Here is a 6,000-nt window from a genome sequence, read left to right as displayed (position 1 = left end):
CATACACACCTTGTGTACTGTTAATATCTGAACTTCACCCCTCCCCCTACACACCTTGTGTACTGTATCTGAACTTCACCCCTCCCCCTACACACCTTGTGTACTGTATCTGAACTTCACCCCTCTCCCTACACATCTTGTGTACTGTATCTGAACTTCACCCCTCCCCCTACACACCTTGTGTACTGTTGATATCTGAACTTCATCCCTCCCCCTACACACCTTGTGTACTGTATCTGAACTTCACCCCTCCCCATACACACCTTGTGTACTGTTAATATCTGAACTTCACCCCTCTCCCTACACACCTTGTGTATACTGTTAATATCTGAACTTCACTCCTCCCCCTACACACTTTATGTACTGTTAATATCTGAACTTCATCCCTCTCCCTACACACCTTGTGTACTGTTGATATCTGAACTTCACCCCTCCCCCTACACACCTTGTGTACTGTATCTGAACTTCACTCCTCCCCTTACACACCTTGTGTACTGTTAATATCTGAACTTCACCCCTCCCCCTACACACCTTGTGTACTGTATCTGAACTTCACCCCTCTCCCTACACACCTTGTGTACTGTTCATATCTGAACTTCACCCCTCCCCCTACACACCTTGTGTACTGTTAAAGGACACATGACACAAAAAATTATTTATCTGCAATCATTGTCTTTATAATCCTTAAGTCAGATTCTCACACTGAATCTGTTAAACACACATGCGTTTCACAGCTAAAGCTGTAAGGCTGTACTGATAAGCAGCCTGACCTCAATATGCATATTCTAAACCCCAGAGATTGGAAACAGTTGGGGTGACGTCAGAGATGAGCTACAGCACAGAGATGCTATATGCTTCTACAGAAGAGATACTATAAATCTTTCTTATCACTGATCAAAGACAAACAGTTTCCCTAATTACCAGTAATGGGTTAAATGCTGTCATAAACAAAGAACATGAACACTCATATTTCTTTGTATCTTAAGAGTTATTCATATAGTTTGTAAGGATGCCGTATTGTGATGTTTATAATTGTTCAACCTCTTCAAAAGTGGACAAAAATGTGTCATTTTTTCACTTCCCCAAAGATGCAGGTCTTCAAAAAGCATGGGTACATTACTGTCATAGAAGAGACCTTACATTAACCAAATACAGTAAAATATGTGAGAAACACTACGCCAGATCAGTATTCTCGTTATCCACCCCGGTTAGCTGAATTAGGTTATCATAATGCTCGTGCTCAGTTAAAAGATGATGCTGTACCCGATGCTGAGTGGCCTACCCAAGGTGAATGTTCAACTTCATCAAATACTGAGAGAAAAAAACCATCTGGGTATGGTGCATATAGAAAGCGACAAATACTTCAGGTAAAAAAAACCTTTTTTTTTCACAATATGATTACATATGTGCTGCAAGTTAACTGCTTTTTACTATTCGTATTTTGTATCAGGATTCAAATTTAAATTTGGGGAGGGGGTGCAATTTGCTAGAGAAAATTGTTACCAAAAGAAAACAAAGATCATTTTTTATAATCCCTGTCTTATGGGTAAACGGGATTAAAATCACAGGGGAAAAAAAGTCACAATCTGGGTAGGAAAAAAAGTCACAGGAAAGTAAGTCACAGGAAAAATAGTCACAATATGTATAAAGAGTGTCTATGACCACACCTAGCAAAAAAAGTCACAATTTCTTTTGTTCAAAATTTTTGATTGTTTTTGCCTATACCAAGGAAAAAAAGTCACAATATTTATAAAGAGTGACTTTGACCATACGTAGGAAAAATAAAGCACCGATGAATAGTTAACATTTGCTAAAAAAAAAAACAACAACATATTTTTTCCTTCATCCTATGTATGGCTTCAAAGATTGTAAACTGATGCCATTTTGTCTACTTATACAGGGAATACACTGTCTAGAAAAGGGGAAAGGTGCCTTGTGAAGCCACTAATTAATCTCAACAGTCCCTGTAAACACTTGTTGTAAATACTTAAAAGTTAATTATGTTCCCCAAACAAAGTTTGGGAACATATTGTTTTTACTCTGTTTCTTATTATTAAGGTCTTCCGTCTCAACGGAAGACCTTATAGTGATTCTTATGTTTCTTTTCCTCTATTATTATGTCTCCGAACACAAAGTGTCGGAGACATATTGTTTTTGCTCCGTTTCTTATTATGTCTCCGAACACAAAGTGTCGGAGACATATTGTTTTTGCTCCGTTTCTTATTAAGGTCTTCCGTTTCTAACGGAAGACCTTCTAGTGATTCTACTGTTTATTATTATTATTATTATTTTTTTTTTCCCTTTCGTCTCCGAGACCGTTGGATGGATTTTCCTGAAACTTTCACAGGTTATAGAGAACGATGGTACCTCGAGGCATTTTTTTCATTTTTTCAAAATTCACTTCCGGTCGCAAGATATGTCCAATTTTCGTCTTTTTACAAGATATTTTGTCCAGCGTTTTTCTCAGAAACGGTAAAAGATAGAGTCACCAAATTTTCAGAGTTAATAGATCTCACTTTGTAGGCGTGCAGTAGGGGGTTAAGAATGTCGGCCGTCACTTCCGGTCGTCACCGGAAGTGATTAAAGGAAACATGAATTTCAAACTTTTTTCTTTCAAATTGAAACCTAATTCGGTTTACTATATCTCGTTCTAATTCTCAAAAAATGTTGACCCCACCGGAAGTTGAATCTTCAACTTCCGGTTTTATCAAAGAAAGCCTATTCATTCTCTCATTTTTCAGTGCCATAAATCTCGGTCATGAAACTAGTTAATGACTTGAGTTTTAAATATATAATAGTCACTATAAATGTCTAGAGTAACGTCAAATATTTTTGTAAAATTTACTTCCGGTCGGCAAATACGGCTTATTAGCTGTTTTCGTTGTCCAGCGTTTTTCTCAGAAACGGTAAAAGATAGAGTCACCAAATTTTCAGAGTTAATAGATCTCACGTTGTAGGCGTGCAGTAGGGGGTTAAGAATGTCGGCCGTCACTTCCGGTCGTCACCGGAAGTGATTAAATGAATCATATATTTCAAACTTTTTTCTTTCAAACTGAAACCTATATCGGTTTACTAGCTCTGGTTCTAATTCTCAAAAAAATGTTGACCCCACCGGAAGTTGAAACTCCAACTTCCGGTTATATCAAAGAAAGACTATTCATTCTCTCATTTTTCAGTGCCATAAATCTCGGTCATAAAACAAGTTAATGATTTGAATTTTACATATGTTATAGACACTACAAATGTCTAGAGTAAATTTCAATATTTTTGAAAAAATTCACTTCCGGTCGTGAGATATAGGGTGGACATATTCAAACCTTGTTTTTTCAGTTTCTCAATAATGAATATAGATAGACGCTTGAAACTTGTAGAGTTGATCAAATAACATTAGTCCACTGTACACATACATTCAATTTTTTTGTCCGTCACTTCCGGTCTATACCGGAAGTATTTGAATAATTGTCGATTTTCCGATTTCTTCGAGTGATTTCTCAGAGATGGCTGAAATTTTCAGGAATAATGTCTTATGAAATGACCTTGCTATAATTCTTTTTGTTTTTACAAAATTCACTTCCAGTCGGAAAATATGGCCGATTTTTTGTTTCTCAAAAGGAATTTTGTCCAGCATTTTTCTTGGAAAAAGTAAAATATAGGTTCATCAAACATTCAGGGATGATCAATCTCCGTTTGTAGGCGTGCAGTAGTGGGTTGAACATGTCGACCGTCACTTCCTGTCGTCACCGGAAGTGATGGAAAGAATCGCAAATTTCAAACTTTTTCCTTTAAATTGAAACCTATACTAGTTTATTAAGTCTCTTTCAAAGTGTCAAAAGAATATTGATTCTGTCGGTAGTCAAAACGACTACTTCCGGTTTCTTGATAAAATACCTTTTTAATTTTCGTCTCTTTGTCCCCATAAATCTCGCTTATATTTGAAGTCTTTCATATGATTTTCACATGTCTTAATAAAAGTATAAACTTCCAAAGTTTTGATAATTTTGTTTTTCAAAATTGACTTCCGGTCGGTAGTAACCTACTACTTTTTCTTTCTTAGGTTTACTTCTTTTTTTGAGAAGTCTTTCAGATAGAGACGTGAAATTTTCAGGGAATATAGACAGTAAAGAATCGATGTCATTTATAGGAAAACGCATCTGAATAGTACTTCCAGTCGTCACCGGAAGTTACGAGAAAGGAGTAAAAAATTCGATAATACATTTCTCATTCATTGTTAAGACACATTTTCTGATATATTTAAATGGTTTTTGTAGGAACAGAAAGTTCTTTACCGGAAGTGGTCTAACGGAAGACCTACTCATTACTAGTAATGAGTCTCTAGTTATTCTTATTATTATTATTTTCTTCTTATTATTCCTCTTCTTTAGTGAGAAATTTGTCCGACCGATTTTGTGAAAGTGCTTTGACAGATCCACTTCAAACTTTGTGAGCTGATAGGTGGTCACTAGGAGGGGTGCATTCAACTTTTCAAATTTTCAAAATGGCCGCCGTTTCAAGATGGCGGCCAAAAAACGTCAAAAACTCTAGGTTGTCGGATTTCAACCAAATTCTATTTCTAGGGTAATTTAGTGACCCCGAGTCCATTTCCACCATCAAAATTTTTTTTTGAGCCGCCATTTTCAAAATGGCCGCCATATACCGAAATATTTGAAAGTGTTAAAATCTCTACAAAATTTGGGTTCTGGGGTCAATTGAGGGTCCACAATTCATTTCTAGCATCAGTATTTCCTTCCAATCAATTTTCAAATGTTTCAAAATGGCCGCCATTGAAGAAAATGGCGGCCAAAAATCAAGTCCGTCGGATTTCAACCAAATTCAGTTTCTAGAGTTCTTTGAGGATCCTGAGTGCATATCTGGCATCAAGAACCATTTCTGACATGGGGAGGTGTTTGGAGACATTTGTGTTGGCATCCCAACACAGTTATAGCTCGTTATTCTTATTTTCTTCTTCTTCTTCTTATTATTCCTCTTCTTTCCGAGAAATTTGTCCGCTCGATTGTATGAAAGTGGTTTGACAGATCCACTTCAAACTTTGTGAGCTGATAGGGGGTCACTAGGAGGGGTGCATTCAACTTTTCAAAATGGCCGCCATTTCAAGATGGCGGCCAAAAAACGTCAAAAACTCAAGGTTGTCGGATTTCAACCAAATTCTATTTCTAGGGTAATTTAGTGACCCCAAGTCCATTTTCATAATCAAATTTTTTTTTTGAGCCGCCATTTTCAAAATGGCCGCCATATACCAAAATATTTGAAAGTGTTAAAATCTCTACAACATTTGGGTTCTGGGGTAAATGTTGGGTCCACAATTCATTTCTAGCATCAGTATTTCCTTCCAATCAATTTTCAAATGTTTCAAAATGGCCGCCATTGAAGATCAAAGTACTGAAAGTACTGAAAGCTGGGCTTAAGTACAGGAAACAAAATTGAAAACAGAAACTGTATATCACAATCAATGCGTCAATGGTTGTCATAGTATCTCAATTAAATATCATTCCCTTATACTCATGCTTTGGTATGCTCCTGTGTTATTTAAGATTACAAGGTTTTACTTCGAGAAGGTACATTTTTCTTTCTCTTTAGAACACAACCCACTCTTTCATCCAATCAGCAGTCGCAAAGTATACTATTAAGTGATGCACTTCATTGTTAAGAGTTTTCTGTTCGCAGTGGGTCAAATTTTCATTTAACAGCTTTGGTAAACAAAGACGAAAGAGAGGAAGCATTTGATTGGCGCAGAACTTGGGAACAGCCAATGAGAAGCGGGTCATGTTCTAAGTAAGTTAGATCATATTAAGTAAACTTTCGGTAAACTTGTAGGGACTATGAAGGGGCTAGGTCGTTGTGCTCCCTCCGCCCCTTCTTAAAGCTGAACACGATTCGTAAAAGGTAGAGGAGCTATCTTTGTCCGCCATATTAGTTTCTCCAGACTGCATGAAGGCCAGTCTTGGTGAAATAAGTCTTTCCTCTAGATGAGTTAATTTCAAC

The 6,000-nt window shown here is 36.9% G+C and overlaps 1 protein-coding gene across 2 annotated transcripts in view; it reads right to left on the bottom strand.

The window, feature by feature from the left end:
* The window catches only part of LOC125647819 (tyrosine-protein kinase JAK2-like), a 155,013-nt gene that overhangs the window by 79,600 nt on the left and 69,413 nt on the right, over positions 1–6,000 (bottom strand). The window lies entirely within an intron of this gene.

Source organism: Ostrea edulis, chromosome 6, assembly GCF_947568905.1.
Source record: "Ostrea edulis chromosome 6, xbOstEdul1.1, whole genome shotgun sequence".
NCBI classification, from domain to species: Eukaryota; Metazoa; Mollusca; class Bivalvia; order Ostreida; family Ostreidae; genus Ostrea; species Ostrea edulis.
The sequence above is the reverse complement of the archived record's forward strand: the minus strand, read 5'-3'. Positions and strand labels throughout refer to the sequence as shown.